This window comes from Bos grunniens, chromosome 7, assembly GCF_055505025.1.
Source record: "Bos grunniens cultivar Pamir isolate PY7600 chromosome 7, Bosgru_T2T1.0, whole genome shotgun sequence".
In the NCBI taxonomy this organism is placed as follows: domain Eukaryota; kingdom Metazoa; phylum Chordata; class Mammalia; order Artiodactyla; family Bovidae; genus Bos; species Bos grunniens.
In genome coordinates, this window is record NC_141171.1 from 50,197,811 (window position 1) to 50,217,263 (window position 19,453).

At 44.5% G+C, this 19,453-nt stretch overlaps 1 protein-coding gene and 1 long non-coding RNA gene across 15 annotated transcripts in view; one reads left to right on the top strand and one right to left on the bottom strand.

Moving 5' to 3' along the window:
* SIL1 (SIL1 nucleotide exchange factor) overlaps positions 1 to 19,453 on the bottom strand; it is a 250,318-nt gene that overhangs the window by 12,815 nt on the left and 218,050 nt on the right. The gene's annotated exons all lie outside the window — the stretch shown is intronic.
* Positions 14,516 to 18,251, top strand: LOC147369455 (uncharacterized). Of its 2 annotated transcripts, none has more exons than XR_015167474.1 (2): positions 14,516 to 14,644; positions 15,619 to 18,251. It is a non-coding gene; the product is annotated as an uncharacterized LOC147369455 (long non-coding RNA). The 2 variants fall into 2 exon arrangements; XR_015167475.1 differs by having other exon boundaries at positions 14,558 to 14,644; positions 16,787 to 18,251.

Sequence of the window (19,453 nt, forward strand, 5' to 3'; positions counted from 1 at the left end):
CAACGTCTTATCTTTCTCAGTGCCTCATATGAGGCAGCACGTGACGTCATTCAGGCTCAAGAGTGGCTGGGTTCACTTTGATTACTTCATCACGGTGCTACCTGCCAGATTTCTCCACTATAAAGATACTACTTGTCCCTTCAAAATTGACATGTATTTTGCGGGGAGATTCTTTGAGATATGAAGACAACCTGTTCCTCATCAAACTTTCATCCATTAGTTCTGGAATTCACTAATAATTTTTAATTAAAATAATTAATCCTCTGCCCCAAGGCCATCTGTTCCTAAAATCTAAGGCCATATCCAAGTTTTTGGTAGTAGTATCACAAAACTGACCCACATTGGGCCTACCTAGGTTGAATCCCTGAAGGCTGTTCCTATCACCCTCTGATGAGGCAAGGGTTCCCCAACATGGCCCTGAATACAAGCAGAGCAGGTAAAAAGCCAGTTATAAATGGTAGTGGTGGACTGACACCATATACTTGTTCCTGCATGGTAAGATTAAAAAAACACAAAACAATGAATGTGGGTTATTTATAAAATAAAAAATTTAGTAACAGCAAAATTTAAAATGTCACTTTGCTATGTGTTTGGACAAACACTTCTGAAATGCAGGTTCCCTCTTTGTCTACAACATTGAGTCTTAACTTCTAGGCTGGTAAATTTTTCTAAAAAAGACATCAGAGTTAGGAGGCAGCATGGGAATCTTCTGGGGTGCTGATAGAGTTCCATTTCTTGACTCAGGTGGTAGTTACATGGGTATATTCACTTTTAAAAAGTCATCAAGTGGTACACGTAAGATGAATGTACTATTTTAGAAGGAAGAGAAGGAGGAAGGAAGGGATATGAAGCCTTAAATCAGTCTATTTTCATGGAACCCACACTAACTCCAAGAGATCATCTCTCTTTAGAAATGCTCATAAATGAGGGCTCAAAACTTGCCCTGTTATTCTGAAAAGCAAAACAGTTACCATGTCTGCTTACTCCTCTCTAGTGATGCTTAAACATCCATATGTGCACAGTCTCATGATGATATCCATGAGCTTTCATTTGATTTTTCAGACCTTAATTAATTTTAAGAAGCCAGTGGCTCTTCTCCCTCCTTCCTCAGGTTCTTCCTAACCATGTTTGCTTTACTCTTTCTGACAGGAGGGCCATCCTCCTTAAAGAGAAGTGAAGAGGTAAAACAGAAGGACGGCAACGAGCCCTCTGCCACCTGCGACACCGAGTCTCCTGGCTGGGCAGGCGGCCCAGTGTCCTCCCTGCTTCCTCACTCTGAACACCAACGGCTCAGCAGGTCCTGTGCTCTCAGCACCCAGTCCTGACAGTGCTCCCGGAGATCTACACCTTTCGTTCTGTTTGTTCCTGGTTACAGGCCCCTTTATCATCTCTCAGACAAAGCGCAACACTAACAACTCCCCAAGTGGCCTTATTGGTCTGAATAGGTGTCTCCTCTCTGTTCCTTGCAGTAATCACTTGTGACTGCACTAAGCACATTTCATTGTTCAGACTATGAGTCAGCCTTCCCTTCAAAGCCCTTGCCCAAATATATCTACATTTCCTTGGACCTTCTAAAATCTGCTTTCCCTCAAACTCAGAGTTCTGTATTTCCCTTGGTTTCTCTGAACATGGCCACTTTGTACTAAAGTTTCCAACACCTTCACTTCACCAAACAAATCATTCATGATGCTCAGAATACCATTTCAGTGAAGCCGTTTTTCTCAACCTTCTGAGGGATAAAACTATCAGAAAAGTGAGTTAAGAATTAAAGCAATTCAAAAATTGATGAGATTCTTGTTTTTTGCAGGAGGAGGTATTTCCAAGGGTCCAGATATATAAAGACCCATAGCACCACACCAACTTGCTTCTGCACCAAGTTTTATTATCTCAATGCAAAAACCCTCTCCCACTCTAAGGGTAAATAGCTGACATCCCAGCATGTTTTTTGGTGATCTAAGAGCCAGTGATCTGGACTTTCGTCTTATCAAAAAGCTCAAACTCAAAAAGCAAATACTGAGTAAAAGCTGCTCTGGAGTCAGAGAGACCCAAGTTCAAGTTCTAGTTCCAGCACTGTCAAACTGTGTGGTTGCAACATGTTACTAAACCTCTTCAGACCTCAGTTTCTTCATCTATAAAATAGGAATTAGTAATATTTATCTCATGAGATTGCTGTGGGTATGAAGTATGATAATATATAAAGAGATTAGCACACTTCCTGGCAAATACCAAGCATTCAAATAACAGTTTTAATCATGATATATTGTACTTTAATGAAAATTACTGTTCTTACCTTTCTGCTAAGAAAGGCAGAGTGCCTGGATTTTCAGGCTTCTCAGAAGTGGGAGGGGCTACCTGTGGTACAGGACAAAGAAGAAGGTAATACCTCCCACTGAGGAGCCTTGGATTCTCATTCCCAGCTCCTCCGGCTAGACAGACAAGGCCAGTACAGGAAGAATTCATGGGGGAGAAGTGTAATTAACAAACTAGAGGAGAAACAGGGAGGAAGGATCAAAGAAGCTAATTAGAACCGGCTAAAGGGAGGCCCTGCTTATTTAACTTATATGCAGAGTACATCCGGAGAAACGCTGGACTGGAAGAAGCACAAGCTGGAATCAAGATTGCCAGGAGAAATATCAATGACCTCAGATATGCAGATGACACCACCCTTATGGCAGAAAGTGAAGAAGAACTAAAGAGCCTCTTGATGAAAGTCAAAGAGGAGAGTGAAAAAGTTGGCTTAAAACTCAACATTCAGAAAACGAAGATCATGGTATCCAGTCCCATCACTTCATGGCAAATAGATGGGGAAACAGTGGCTGACTTTATTTTTCTGGACTCCAAAATCACTGCAGATGGTGATTGCAGCCATGAAATTAAAAGATTCTTACTCCTTGGAAGGAAAGTTATGACCAACCTAGATGGCATATTCAAAAGCAGAGACATTACTTTGCCAACAAAGGTCCATCTAGTCAAGTCTATGGTTTTTCCAGTAGTCACGTATGGATGTGAGAGTTGGACTATAAAGAAAGCTGAGTGCCGAAGAATTGATGCTTTTGAACTGTGTGGTATTGGAGAAGACTCTTGAGAGTCCCTTAGACTGCACAGAGATCCAACCAGTCCATCTTGAAGGAAATCAGTCCTGGCTGCTCTTTGGAAGGACTGATGTTGAAGCTGAAACTCCAGTACTTTGGCCACCTGATGCAAAGAGCTGACTCATTTGAAAAGACCCTGATGCTGGGAAAGATTGAGGGCAGGAGGAGAAGAGGATGACAGAGGATGCGATGGTTGGATGGCATCACCGACTTGATGGACATGGGTTTGGGTAAACTCTGGGAGTTGGTGATGGACAGGGAGGCCTGGTGTGCTATGGTTCATGGGGTCGCAAAGAGTCGGACACAACTGAGCAACTGAACTAAACTGAAAGGGAGGCCACAGAGTGGGGAACATGGAAGAGAGAGAGCTAAAGGGAAATTATCTGTGGCCCTATAAATATTCAACAAATGTCTCCCATAATTGTCTCAGTCTGAGGGAAGTGGGATCAACAAAGTTAAACAGAAGGAAATTTAGGCTTAATCATATGGGAAGTTTTCACAGTGAGATTTATCAAGTCTATTAGAGAACCCAGAGTGGGTGTGAGATGGGTCTATACCAGCTCCCCTAAGTGCTAAAGGCTGACAAGAGCAGACAAGTTGGTCTGGCATGGTATGAGCACCCCAGGAAGACCACTGGCCATCCTTGTTCCAAGGTGCAGGCAATACACCTTCTCAACAGACCTTTAGTGGCTCAGGAGGCATTTTCTTACTTAAATTCTGCTCTCAAGAGTTCTGAGATATGTGCTGGGAAATCACTCACCTTTCCTCCCAACCACCTCATCTCCTCAATCAGAGCCAATGGAATTAAGCAAAGCCTATCTTGTTTTTGCCACACAACTGCAGAAATGTTTATGAATGAGCCATCTCTCAATAGTAAAAGGAAAGGCAACGATCGTGGGATGGTCTATAGCAGAAAATGACAACACTGAAATGCTTCATTTCCAGGATTTGGAAGTCGTATAGACTACAAATCTCTCTGCTGTGCAACATACATAACAAGTCCCCAAAATATCCTTTGTTTGCTGAGGTTCTGCTTAGATATGTAAGGTTTCTGACAGTTTAAATATGAACAATATAGTGAACCACCCAAATATTTTGCATTATTGGTATTTGGAAAGATCTTTGTGAACAATTAGTTCCAGCTCCAAGAGGCAAGAACAGCCTCAAGAGAGGCAAGGCTCCTCCTGGTTTTCCATGGGGGTGGATCAACATGGCCTCCTTGGCCAGCTCTATTTCATATGGCCAATCTCATGGCTTGAGTGACTGTGGGATCATGTACCCCAGCCACTTCTGTCCACTTTCTCCTCTGTAACAGAGGAAAAAACTGGATGGAGTGGGCCTGCAGACTCCCTGGCCAGGCTCAGGGCTCAGCAGGTCTCCTCCAGGTTAAGAAAGACACAGAGCTTCCCTGATGCAGGAACAAACTAGTCTTGCCCAAAGCCTTTGTGCCTGTTTGACCAGATACTGAAATGGGAACCTAAGAGGAAAGTAAAGACTTCCCATTCTGTGGAGATCTTTAAACACTGGAGAACAGCCCCAATTACCCAGAGCTTCCAGAGACAGAATGATGGATGGTTTCGTTTGTGAGCATGCTATTTGTCTGAGGCTCTTTGTCCAGTCAGCTGGTCGACAAATCTTGACTGGGCCCAGAGTGCACAGGGTCCTCAGCTAAGCATCTTGGGGCCAAAGCGAAGAATGAAAATAGTTCCTGCCCCTAATTAGACAAAATTAACAGCTGACAGAAACATTCAGAGCGGGACTCTATTAACTTTGCAAGATGGGGGCTTCAATATTAAGTGTATTGTAATCTGAAAAATGGAGGGCTTGACCAGGAAGATACCCTAGAATGACCTCAGCAAGAGCAAAAGCCTCAGCTCAGAGGAGAAAGGCTAAAAGTCTGCATGTATTTATTACCCAATGAATTCAGATAAAAATCTACTTTTTTTGTTTTCTTCAAAGAAAATGTTAAGAATCATCTTCCACAGACCCTTTAAACTCTTTTACTAATAAGTCACTAAAAAGGCCTTCTGTTAGAAGCATTCTAACGACAACGAAAAAGTTACACTCATAAAATAGTTAACGTCAAAATGTAAATGGTTTGTTTAAGATTCAGCAATTGTTGCTGAATCAAACACAGAATCTCTATGGCTTGGGAAATAGCAAGGGAAACAAAAGGCTTGACAATTTAGTGCTCATTAAAGCCTGTCTGGCTGAATTTCAGATTGCAACTTAAAGGAAAATAACATTAAACCAGTTCAAGTGTGAACTGACATATGCACAGCAGTTTTCAGCTGCCTGCAAATGGGGCAAGGACACAATCTGGAGTGTGACTTTTACACACCAAGGGTGTGGGTGAGTGTGATCCCACGTCCAGGTACAGGGGTAGAGTCAGAGATGAGCAGAATCCCAGAAAAAATGCACTGGGATGAGAGCCCAGACTCCCATTGGGCTTCAGTTCATTCAGCACGGTGGAACAGCTCAAGCCCAGTTAGCTCTTTCCTGCAGGAAGGCTAAGGGGCTTACGGACAGCCAAGTGCTAGGCTGGGGATCATTTTTGCTTGGGAGAAATGGGAAAGCCTAAGTTTTCTGCACTTCCTCTCTTCCTGGCCTGGCATGTCAGCCACAGTGGGACTTCTGTCTCGATAAATCTAATTGACTTTGTGACCCTTACTGGCCTCAACTCTGGTCTTAAGAGATAGTTCTTTTTGGTACATTTGTGGGGTGCTGAGCAGAACCTTTGTCTAAATTCTCCTGCTCACTGGGCAATAGAAGTGCTTAAAATCTTACCATCTGGGGTTTGTTTCTTTGAGTCTTAAAGGTCCTCTATTAAAATGCCACTGTCCCAATCACGTGCAAGTAGGGTGACCACATAATTTACTGTCCAAACTGGGACATTTTTAAGAGTGAAAAGAAGCACTATTAATTACTGCACTGGGAAAAGAGGCATAAACAGAACATATGGTCACCCTCTGTATAAGGTTTTGTGTTAAATTCTATGAATATACAAAGGTGAATTAAAAAAAAAAACAAAACCTTCCATTGCCCTGGACACTAAGCTGAGGAGCAAAGAATACTGAGAACAGAACAAGGCTAGGTACCTACAGGAGAGGGAAAATGACACCCCAGAGGGAAACATCATGGTAGAATACAAGGAGGTAACTTCACAAAACTTTATAAAGACCATGGGCTCAGGAGCCCATGACCTGAACTGGAATCTTGGACCTTTCTACTTAATTGTAATTAAACTATCTTTGCCCAAACTTCTTCATCTGTAAAGTAAGGATTGTTTCATTGGGAGGATTAAACGAGGTATCCAATGTAACAGTGCCTGGCACATACTATTCGACAGGTTGAATACTATTAGCATCATCAGGACCAGCCCTCTACTTAAAACATGCCCCCGTCAGAAGGTGGAGAGAGGAGTCAGGAGACAGGAAACACTGCAAGGGTAGACTGGGCTTTCCCTCCTAACAAACTAACCTGTGAAGCGCCACTGCAGGGCTGAGCTGCAACTGCAGCAGCTCCTGAGGAGTGCTGATGACTTTGCGTTCCTGGTCTCAGACTCCACACGCAGCTACCACTCCACCCCAACTCCAAGAGGCACATGCCATCCACCGTTCCCTCAGAGCAGACCACAGAGAGGAGGACCTTTCTAAACTGACTAAGCTCTGTCCTGACTGCCTGAGGCAAATACTGAGTAGTGGTACATTCTCCTAGGCCTCTGTGACAGCAGAAATGCAAAAAATAAGGGCAGCCCCTCACAGTCATTAGGAGAATAGATTCTGGGGTTCCAACACTTAACAACAATTAAATGCTTTTCAAATATTAAGTCACATAATTGTCACTACAACTCTATGGGGCAAACATTATTCTTACCCCCTTTTACAAATTAATAAGCTGAGTCAGGGAAAGTTAAGTAGCTTTTTTCTCAAGGTCACATAGCTAATAAGTGGCTGAGGCCTGAAACCTCAAGAACAGGAGCCAAGAGACATGGATTCCACTGGAGTTACACCACACACTATCAAAAGTCCTGAACTTATATGAACTTTACTTCTATTATTTGTCAAGAAGCTGAGTTACTTAACCAAGGGGTCTGTTTTTCAGGATCAAACAATACAGGGTGATTGAAAGCACTGTAAAAGTGTTTAAAACATTATGCTGCCACTGCCAACATCTGCTATCATTTAGTTTTGGAGAGCTGGACCAGTTTGGAGAAGGAATCTGGTCCCTCACTATTCTCCCTTCCATATGACCCTGGACACTCTGGCTCAAGGTAAAGCAGGAATTATACTAATACCATGGTTTTCAAAGTGTGGTCTCTGGACCAGCAGTACCAGCAACACCTGGGAACAAGGGTAAAGTAAAAATTCTCAGGCCCCAACCCAAACTTCGTGAGTCAGAAACTTTGGGGATGGGACCTGGAAATCTGTATTTTAACAAGTCTTACTAGTGCTGATGCCTGATTGCGTCTCAGAACAACTACACTGGAATGTCCCTGGAGAGATGACAGGCTGGGCTCTATCCAGCCCTGGCCAGGAGAAGCTTGCTTCAGGGGCCTGTGGCAGAGCCCAGCTTCTGCAAGAAGACCCAGGCCCCAAGGGCCACTGCCAAGAAGATGAAAAGCTCCCAATAAAACCCAGACCTACATGGCCACACTGATCAAAATACAATAAAGAAGAAAGTGAGAAATCTGACAAAAGGAAAACACAGCTTCGGTGGGGTACAAAATACAACAATCTTCTGTGGGAGATGAGAAGCATAAAAGGCATGTTAGATGTTCAAAGAACCAAATGTCGAAACGACAAAAAATATGAGAACAAAGACAAAATGCGGACATCAATACCACATGGGCCTCAGTCTAATGACGGCAGCAGCAGGAGACACCAGTCCCCCCAGACTACAGCTTGCTCTTCCCCACCCCCAACATGACAGTCTATATCAATAGTCTTGAAGAAAAAAAAAAAAAAAAAATACCAGCAATTAGTCACTGAATCTTGCTTGCTGGAATGAAGAAAAGCAGAGGCTCTGGTGAGAAAAGCTTGGCTAAGAAGGCCATGCAGACTGGGGGCGGTAGCAAGATCATTAAGGGAGAAGGCCTGTGGGGTGTTCCTGGCAGTCTTTGATGCCTGCCAAGTCTTAACCTGGAAGGGAAAATGGAGGGCCTGGCCATGAGGCTATAATGAGCTCCAAACCGGGCCTGCATCCAGAAGGCCTTTTATATGGGCTTGGGCCAGAGGCGGGGGGTTGGGAGGCCTCAACCACTGTAGCAGGCCCAGCCCTGGGCTGTGGGTACCTTGGAGGATGAGGCAGTAGAACACACAGCCTCTGACCCAAGTGTCTCCACACAGAAAGCCTATCTGGCCACACACTTGTGCCCCCAAGGAATTAGGGAAGCACCCTCAGGGTTTCCATTCAGGAACCCGCTGAAAACGAGCCCATGTGAAAACAAAAACTGACTTGCTCCCACAATGAATTTCTCAACTCAAATGTGCAACCATCACCACTGCCTCTCTGCCTGGAGTGTCCTCCCCCAAACACTCCCCATCCCTGCCCCCAGCTTCATCAGGCTAGTCCTTATTCCTCCATGTCTCTCTCCAACCGTTTCCTCAGAGAAGCCCTCAGTGACCACCTCCCACACAGGGCCCCTGCTATGCATTCCTGGGACCCCTTCACTCAACAGACTTGGTCAAAGTCTGTCTCCCCTACTAAATCGTCACCACCCTCAAGGACACGGACTATGCCTTCCTGCCTATTCACCTGTAACCTCACTCTAGATGGTCTAGCCCAATGGCTGGTACTCAATGAGCAGCAGCTGCCTAAAAGGATAAGGCCGGCTTGGTGTTACTCCCCTGCTGGGACACGGAGGCCTGGGTGGTCCAGCCCTATAACTAGGTATGTGGATGGGTTGGACACACGACCTCCCTCCCATTATGAGCAGCTTACCCACTGCAAGGGCTCACACAAGGCAGACCCTAGTTAATATTCTCAGTTTTTGCCTTCTCTGCCCTTCCTCCTCCAGTTTGACTCCTAAATCAACTTCCTGTGTGTCCCCACCATGATTTCCCAACTGCTTGAGAAAAAGGACAGAGCAGAGGTGTTCAATGACCCCTGGCATACCCCTTCTGGGAGTATCTATATTTGTCCCCAAAGAGAGGTAATGGATGTATTTAAAAAATCAAGACCTTAATTCCCAACAGTATTAAAAATTTTTAGGCAGCAGGAAAAGAATTAAAAAAAAAAAACAAAAACAATCTGGGGGCCAGGATCCTTCACTTGGTTCCTGAAATCAGTCTCCAGTAGGTAACTTCCACTTGTGCTGTGTCTGAGATCAGTCCTGACTCGCTCTTAACGCCAGGCACCACTTGCCAGCCATGGCGGGGCAGTCACAGACATGTCCGCAGGTGGGCACTGTCACCTCCTTCCTGGTCGACCTCACCTGGCTGACCTTGACAACAGCACTCTGGCCAAAGATCAGGGACTTAGGCTACAACTTCTTCTTTCTTTCTTAGCACCCTAATACCAATCCAGCCTTCCAAACCAAAGTCAGGTCAGCATGGCCTTGTAGGTGGCTTCTTGGCCATGCTCCTCCCTCTGAACTACTCCAAACTCCACCAACCTCTGCTTCACCTAAGAGCCACCCACAGGTCAGTTCTGCGGGGGCCCTAACAGACTGACATGCTGGGGATCCACTGAGAAGGTGGCACAGAGCCACACAGGGGAGCATGAACACTGGAAGAGGGCAAGGTCAAGTTAACAAATATCATACAATGAGAAAGAATTGCGTGAACTGCAGTGGCATAATGTAGCATAACAGATGGATAATTAGATTTATTCTAAGAGCTGTAAAAGTAAGTAATTAAATAAAAATATGGAACAATGAATCTGCCACAGAGAGACACCTAACAGCCTCACGAGGGCCCCGCAGCTGGCACAAGCAGCCTGGGAAAGAAGCAGTGGGCAAGGAACCTCTAACACTGCCCTGATGTTTTAGGGACAATAAATTCAGCATCAGCTCAAGCTGGGCACCAGAGGACAGCCCAGTTTCAGAGGGACATAATCAGATTTGCAGTCTCAAACAGCACTGCGCCCTGGGAATATGGTTCCCTCTCTACATATGGAAGACAGGAGCCTGCGGTAGACTGATCAACTCCCCACCACTGGCATGTTTGGCAAGGCCCCTGCAAAGCAAGACTGACAGTTTGTATTTATCTCTGCAGAAGCAGAGGAAGGAGATGAAAAATACATGCATGGATGACAAGATTAACTGACACCAAGAAGCAAGCTGGGAGACCCAAGCTCAGGTCTCCACCCTTCTCCCACAGGTTGGCAGCAGATGGAGAGGGTGCTGCTACTCAGGGAAGAAACAGGAAGTGAGTGCCCAACATGTATGAAGCAAGTTTTCTGTATGGGGTCCCAGCCATGAAGCAGCTTCCCTGGACACGATACTGGCTATTTGGAAGCAGAGAGTTAGATCAGTTGGAAGCTGTTTGCTATTAGTCAGGACTCTCTTTGAGGGATCAAAACTGAATTCAGATTCATCTAAGAGAAAACCTTAGTTTGTTGGGATCCATCATGAAGAATGATGGTGAAAGTAAAAGGACAGCTGGGTCCAGAGGCTCCAGGAGCATGCCAGGCCCCCCCTCAGCTACATCTCTGGGCTCTGCCTCTCTCTAGATGAAGCTGCATTCTCCACGGAAAGGTGAGTCTGATGGCCACTGGCTGCCCCCAAATGCATCAATCCCAGCATAAAGAATTCTCCCTCTTAAGTGGGACAGAATTCCAGGGCAGGACTTTGATTGGTCCTGCTTGTGTCATATGCCAACCCCTGGGCCAGTCACTGCACAGACAGAAGAGCCACTACAAGTGTCCAATCCAGGTTATATGACAAGCCCTAACTGGGAACAGAAGAGGTGGGTCACAAAAACTAACAGCCTTATTCCCAAAGGAAAGAAGGTGGTTTCCAAAGAAGGAAGATAGAAGAATGTCTTGAGACCAAAAACAATATAAATCAGGAGCCTTCACAGCTCACCATACTGTTTCATACCACCTCAAGCCATAATGGTTGGTGGTTTAGTCACTAAGTCATGTCCGACTTTTGCGACCCCATGGACTGTAGCCTGCTAGGCTCCTCTGTCCATGGGATTCAAGCCATAATACTGGATAGTAATTGGCTGTTTGGAGCTAGATTGGGAGTCAGGCCAGGTATGTAACACTCTGGTTACATAGGTTACATGCTCCAAATGGCTTGCTGTTTGTCCCCTTTTTGTGGGGGGTAGAGTGGGGAGGGAGGGGGGAGCTGTACCCCGTGGCATGGAGGGTCTTAGTTCCCCAACCAGGGATCAAACCCATGCCCTCTGCAGTAGAACTGCAGAGCCTTAACCACTGGACTGCCAGGAAAGTCCTTTAACAGTGGCCCATCTTTACAGATCTGTCCCCATGGCCCAAGCACAAGATCATGTGGACACCAAGCAGGCTCATAGTTAGGAAACTCACACGGTATTAAAGTCTTCAGACAACCAACTCCTTGGAGGTTTCCCTTACCCACTAACTCAAACCTTCCCATAGCACCCACCAACAATGGAGAATATGACCCCCAAAACCTGGAAACTTCAGCTCAGCATATTTGATAAAGAGCTAAGAATAGGTATGTGGCTCCCTCCAGAATCACTGCCATTCATGCCAATGACTCCATAGTTTGGCTCTCCATTCCAGGATATTTCTACTTCTTGGAGAGGAAAGCAGGTATTTTAGGTACAAAAAGGGAAAACCCACCACATCCCCATTGACACAAAAGCCACCACTTGCTCAGCATCTAGCACAAAGTGCTTGCACTGGGGCTCTCCCCCTAATCTGGCTTGAAGGAATAGAGTCCCTGGCATTCCTCATCTCCAGAGACCAACATACACTCCTCTAACTCCCTCATCTGGCCCCAGCCAGCAGCCTAAATCATCTCTCAGGCTAATTATCAAAGTTAATTATCTCCTTCTCAAGGGATTCTGGGAACTCCTATCTCCTTCAGCCTAAACAAGTCATACCCTTCCTCCAAAAGCCCAGACGGGCTATGTCAGGGTCCCTGGGGAGAGGTGAGACAAATTCAGGAAGCCTCTTTGCTCGAAGGCCAGCTAGGAACAGGATATCACAGGGATCTTCAGGAGCCAGATCCAGCAGAGGCATCTCTAGGTTTCATTCAGCTTCCAAGTTCTGCACATTCCTGAGCCATTCCAACAACTTCACCACTGACCTGGAGCCTGCCCTAAGCAGTGATGCTGGCCAACACGTGTCTACCAAGTTCTCTCTGCCACTAAGGTCTTCTCAGGAAATGGAAATGCAGGAAAATGGAGCTCAGCTTCCACGTGGAGCAGCTAAATGCTCTGACTATGCCTCGTACTCTGGAGCCACGCTTGAAGGTTTGGCCTAATGTAGCCTTGCTGGGCTCAGATATAAGAACCTCCAGCCAGGCTGAAAAGCAGCTTGCCCGCAGATGGGACCTTTGGCCCAGGGCTCTTTGAGCTGGCTTTGCTCCTGCTCCACACACATCACAATTTACTGCTGCTGTTAAGAGCCCCAAAGACAAAAAAGCTCCTGCCTCCATTCTGCCCCTGCTCTTCCTAAACACACGCTGGAACCAACCACCAGTCAAGACCTGGCATGAACCTCAGTACTATGAACACCAAACTGAGCTCAAACAACTTTTCCTAAGCCACAAACTAAATGAAAGTTTTTGTTTTTTTAACTCAAGAGAAACAGTTCAAATACCAACTAACCTTTCTCCTCCCTTCAAAAGTACTGATCTTGGACAAACCACATATCAAAATAGTATCTGGATCAAGAGTTTAATCCTCCGTCTCAGAAGCAAAAAGGAGTCTAGATGGATAACTTCAGGGTAACCCTGGGTCTGGCGGATGCAGGGGAAATGGTTCCTGGGTCCTTAGGGAAGGACAGGGTGGTGATAATAACAGCAGGAGAGAGGATGGCAACCTCAGGACTAAGGCGCTATGACGAGGGGCAGAGGAGTGCTGGTTAAGCCCCACTGACCTCACTCTAAGGGAGCCTGGGCCATGGAGTTCACAAATAATGCCTCACTGGCCACCTGGCTGAAGGGATCTGAACGAATTGTTGTGTCCAACCCCAAAACTCAAGCCAGCTACAGGCTACATACCACAATTCAAAGAACTCATACCAGAAAACACAATAGCAACTTCTTATATGTTTTGATTTCATTCTACATTTTAATTAGAAAATGATATAAGCTCATGGTAAAAAAAAAAAAAAAAGGATTCATAACAGCATAGAAGATGCAAAATAGAAAAGTTCTTCTATCTCAAAACCTCATTCCTCATACCCTCAGAGATAAAAGCTGATTTTTATATTATGTATTTATATGCACTGTAAATTTGTAAATAAATCTTTGTTTACTTTTTATATGAAGGGATCATTTCAATGTAGAGCCCCTACTTTACAGAAAGGCTTGGCTCCTTGAGTTTCCTAAGGCAGTCCCCTGATGCCAAACAGAAGGGAAGAGGGTGGTCAACCATATTTTAAGGGACTCCAGGAATATCGGAGAAGGCAATGGCACCCCACTCCAGCACTCTTGCCTGGAAAATCCCATGGACGGAGGAGCCTGGTAGGCTGCAGTCCATGGGGTCGCCAAGAGTCGGACACGACTTAGCGACTTCACTTTCACTTTTCACTTTCATGCATTGGAGAAGGAAATGGCAACCCACTCCAGTGTTCTTGCCTGGAGAATCCCAGGGATGGCGGAGCCTGGTGGGCTGCCGTCTATGGGATCGCACAGAGTCAGACACGACTGAAGCAACTTAGCAGCAGCAGCAGGAATATCTAACATTTCAGAGTCAGGAATTCCCTGGCAGTCCAGTGGTTAGGACTCTGCACTTCCACTGCAGGTGACCTGAGTTCTATCCCTGATCAGGGAACTAAGATCCTGGAAGATGCATGGCTCAGTCAAAAACAACAACAAAAAAAACATTTCAGAGTCAAATTTAAATTCAAAGAGTTCCTCAGGGAAGCATGACCCTTGACTCCAACAGGGGCCCTTCGTCTGGCCCAGGTGAAAGAAAAGGCACCTTGTAAACCATTCCTCACTGACTCTCCCCGTCTGAGGTCAGCAGCTTTGCTTTCCCCAGGATGTCATTCCAGGGCTCTCATCCTTTGTTCTCAAACCTGACCCCACTTTTGTCTTCCCCCTCTTGGGCTCCTCTCTACAGCCTTCATGCTCCTCTGAAACATCACCACTGGCAGGGCTGAGCGACTGAAAACAGGAGATGACCTCACAGCCTTCACATTCTAATGCCAGCTCTCAATTACTTGTACTGTTGAATAATTGAAAGAGGAGAATAATCCAGTCAGCTGATCTGAGAAGCTGGCCAGGCACACAGATTATCTCAGAGCGAATTATTCACACTAGATAATTGGGAGTTGCCCAAACTTCTATTTGTGGTTCCGGCATCACACGGAAGGACATTCAAGCCGGAAGGTATACATGCTGGAGGAGGGATGGAGTCCATAGGCCCAGAGTCCCTCTGTGCTGCTGGGTAAGTCACTGCCCCTCTCCTCTAACTTAGGGTCAAAGAGGGTAATAATAATGATGATGAGACTGATGCCAACAATATTATTACAGACAGCTCTTGTATTTGCTTACCATGTGCCTTGCTTTGTGCTAGGAGCTTCGTTTATACTACATGTACATTATTTCATTTAATCCTCCCAGTGAGTCAGTGAAGCAGCACTGTCTCCACTTCTCGGCTGAGGAAGCTGAAATTTAAAAGGTTAAGTAACTTGTCCAGGATATAGAGTGTCAAGAGGCCTGTCTATCCAGAGCCCAGGTTCTTAACCCAGAAGCTCTTCTGCCACCTAACTCTTACCTCTCCCAGTTCATAAGGGAGAGTCTTCCTAACAGAACACATGAGCTATAAGGAATGAAAATGTTAATAGCCCTTTTTTAGTACAGTACCATTTATCCTCATCTTAAAATGACTGGATTTCAATGTACCAAAAATGGTCCCCCTCCTCTGAAAGCTTGTAAGAGGAGGCTGGCCAACTGGTCAGTCCACCTCAAGAAATCCAGAGTCTAATGCACAAGTCACTGACAGAGTTGCAAGAAGCAGTCTTCTGTCACTCACTTTAGCTATCATCATGATCAAAGACTGAAAAATGAAACCACTGTCCTCCTCCGAGGCAGCTCAGCACTGCGGAGGTGGAGCGTGGGGAAGGGTTGTGGGTACCACTGACCTCACAGACAAGTATCCACAAAGGGACTGATGCCTGGTATTCCCTCCACAGGGTCTTTTTAGGAAAGCGTTCTTGGTGTTGTAGGTATGGCAGCCAGTCTCCAAAATGGCTTGCCTTCTGGTATTGATTCCTTTGTATATTTCCCTCCGCCACTGAACATGGCTTATCTGTGTAACAGAAAGAAGACAGAAGAGGTGATGGGGCTGATTTTTGAGGCTCCATCATGAAAGGAAATGACACTTCTGCCTTGCTTTTTTTCTGTTATTCACTCTGAAAGGAGCCATGGGGGATACATGAGCAGCCCTGTGAAAAGGATCACATGGAAAGGAACTAAGACCTCTAACCAACAGACAGTACCAACTTGTCAGGCATGAGAGCTGGAAGCAGATCATGCAGCCCAGCCAACATTTTGACTACATTTCAAAATTCATGACTCACAGAAATTGTGAGAAATAATCAATGAATACTGTTGGTTGAACTCACTAAGTTTGGGAATAATTTGTTATACAGCAATAAAAACAACTAAAAATCAACAAGGAAACAAGAAAGACATTTCACAGTGTTCTGTTTCCTGCAAGTGACACATCATGGAAGAACTGGGTCCAGTGTCAGGGCCACAGGCCAGCAAAAGCTCTGACTAAGCCCCTAAGATCCAGAACACTATACAAGAGAGGATAATCAACTTTATGACCCATATATCCCAGCTCTCCAGCTGGGGGAAAAAAAAGCCTGCTGAAAACAATGCCTGTACCCCTGCCTCCAGTCAGAGTAACAGTAACAACAATAAAGCTATCATTACTGAGTGCTTACTGGCTGCCCAGCATGTGCAAGGCACTGTTTTTACATTACCTCCCTTACTCTTCACAATGCTACTCAGAGGATGTACATAACAGGCACTCAATATATATTTGTTGCATGAGTGAATAAACTACCAATCGGCAGTTCTCTGCAACTGATCTATGTCCTTTTGATGTCATTTCAACTTTCTATACTACATATTACTTTAAGGTTTGGAAAGCTTACACTGAGCATGCATTTCTTTGGGTCAGAGGAGACAATACATATGAAATTTTTAAAAACTATTTGCAGAGCAAGCAAAGCTCTAAAGATTATGTGCCATCTACTGCCTTGCCCACACAAGTGTCCTGAGCTGACTCTCTGAGTTAACATTTGGGTGAACAAAGATGATAATAATAGCAGTTACCACTCTGATCACTACCTGCTAGGCAGTCTTCTACATGCTTTACAAGTATACCACATTTAATTCTCTGCAATAACCAACCTTAGGTAGGCTGGTTATCCCCATTTTATAGACAAAGAAACTGCTTGGGGGATTACATAACTTGCCTAACATTTGACACCTAATGAGTAGTGGAGTGTGTATGTGTGTGTTAGTTGCTCAGTCGTGTCCAACTCTGTGACCCCGTGGACTAATCTGTTCGTAGGATTCTCAAGGCAAGAACACTGGAGTGGGTTGTCATGAGTAGTGGAGACCAGATTCAAATCCAGGTCATCTTGCTCCTGTCTTATATTCCAACTCACCACATCACCAGCCTCTCAAGAGCTACCTGGAGCTGTAAAAAAGTTCATTCCAGCCCTGCCCACCCAACTGGGTTGTGGGGCTTCAACACAGCACCTTCTGTTGCTTACCCTCCTGACTGTCCTCAACCTCAGGGGAAGAAAACAGGTCTGCTGCTAGCTGGCAGAGGCAGAAAGATTGCCCTACTCAATTTGGAGCCAAGGAACTAGGGCTAGAGCCAGTCCAGCTACGGAAAACCAAGGAAACACCATGGTCCCAAATCTGGAAACTGACAACCACATGATGAAAGTAGACACATCCATGGAGAAACTATAGAGAATTTCTGTCTCCACTTTCTAATCTGAAGAGCAATAATCTTCCAGGTTATGAAGGATTATCATGGTCACCAGATCTACCACCCAGAATCCTGATGAAAAGGAATGACTTGAACAAGACACCAGGAAGAATCTCCTACCATGAGAGGTGGAAGATTTAAGATAGGAGGCTCTCAATTCTGAAGACATGAAGAGTTCCTCCCCACAAGGCAACCAGAAGGATCATTCAAAAAACGCAAATGAGATCTTGTTACTCTCCTGTTTAAAGTAGCTTCCTATTACTCTTAGAATAAAACCCAAATACACCTTACTTTGGTCTCTAGATGCACTGCTAACTTTCCAACCTCACTTCTTAGTCTTCCACTCAACTCAGGGAACAGTGACCTCCCAGCTGCTTCACCAATAGACTAAGCTTGCTCCTGCCTCAGGGTCCTTGCACTGTATATTCCTCTGCCTGAAAAAAAAAATCTCAGCCTAACATGTGCAGGCTGATTTCACCTCAACATTTCAGCTGGGGCCAGAAGGACATCTCTTCAAAAAGGTCTCCCTAACTAACCTATCTAAAATCTCTACATAATCCTATTTTCTTCATAACACTTATCACTGACTTTTAAAAATAGCTTAAGATATAATTCATATACCATACAATTTACCCATTGAAATTGTACAATCTAATAGCTTCAATATATTCACAGAGCTGTGCAACCATCACTACAGTCAATTTTAAAGCATTTCATCAGCCACCCTCCCCCTTAAACCCATACCTATTAGCAGTCACTTCTCATTTTTCTCCAAAGCCCACCCTCCCAGAATTAGGCAACTTCTAACCTACTTTCTGGCTCTATAATTTGCCTAGTCTGGCCATTTTATATAAATGGGCTCATATGATGTGCAGTCCTGTGACTGGCTTCTCTGACTTAGCATATTTTAAGTTTCATCCATGTGTTACATGTATCAGCACACCATTTCCTTCTAATATCAAATAATATTCCGATGTATGAATAAACCACATTGTATTAATCCACTATCAACCAATAAACATTTGAGTTGTTTCCATTTTTTTTGGCTATTATGAATAATGCTGTTGTGAACATTTAGGTACCAACTTTTGTGTGGACATATGTTTTCAGGGGTCTTGGGTCTGTATCTAGGATTGGAATTGCTAGGTCATACAATAACTCTGTTTAATCATTTGAAAAACTTGATACAACCATTTTCCAAAATGGCCAGATCATTTTACATCACCACGAACAGTTCATAAGGGTTCCAATTTCTCCATATTCTCACCAACACTTATTATCATACATTTTTCTGATAACCATTCTAGAGAGTATAAAGTATGACCTCATTAAGGTTTTGATTCGTGTTTCCCTCGTGGCTAATGATGTTGAATAGCTTTTCATATGCTTATTGGCTATTGTATATCTTCTTTGGACAGCTGTCTATTCAGATCCTTTGCCTATTTTTAAATTGGGTTATTTATCCTTTTTACTATTGAATTGTAAGAGTTTATTATGTATTCTAAATATAAGTCCCTTATCAGATATACGATTTACAAAATTTTCCTCTATTCTGTGGGCTGTCTTTTCACTTGCTTGATGTTGTCCTTAGAGGCAACATCAAGAAGCTGTTAATTGTGATGATGTACAGTTGACCCTTGAACAACTAGGGGGTGAGGGCGCTGACCCCTGTGCAGTCAAAAACCCACATGTAACTTTACAGTCAGCCCTAGTTATTCATGGTTCTACATCCAGAGGCTTACCCAGCCTTGGAGTCAACCAGGCTCAAATCGTAGTACTGCAGTGCATACTGACTGAAAAAAATCTGCATGTAAGTAGACCTGAGCAGTTCAAATCCATGTTGTATTAACTAGTTTTTAAAAACTTATTTTTGACTAAAGGTAAACTATTTAAGAAGTGAGACCTAACTGTCTTGTTCACCACTATTCCCCCACTATGGTAGCCTAGCACATGGTAAATAGTCAATACAAATATTTTTAATGAATAAATGAATTTTAAGACCAGAAGCAGTTAAATGTGAAATGGGCTATAAAAAATAGCTTCCTTGATAGGAGACGGGTGAAAAGACGACATCTGAAATCATTTCTGGTTTAGAGAAAACATTAAGACGGAGAGAATGCAGACTTCCATCAGAGCAAAGGGAAAGCTCACTGAGGGATGCTAAATGCAACATACCCGAGACGTGCACATCACCAATAATAAGCTCCCTCATTTAACTGCTCAGGCAGTCATCTTTCT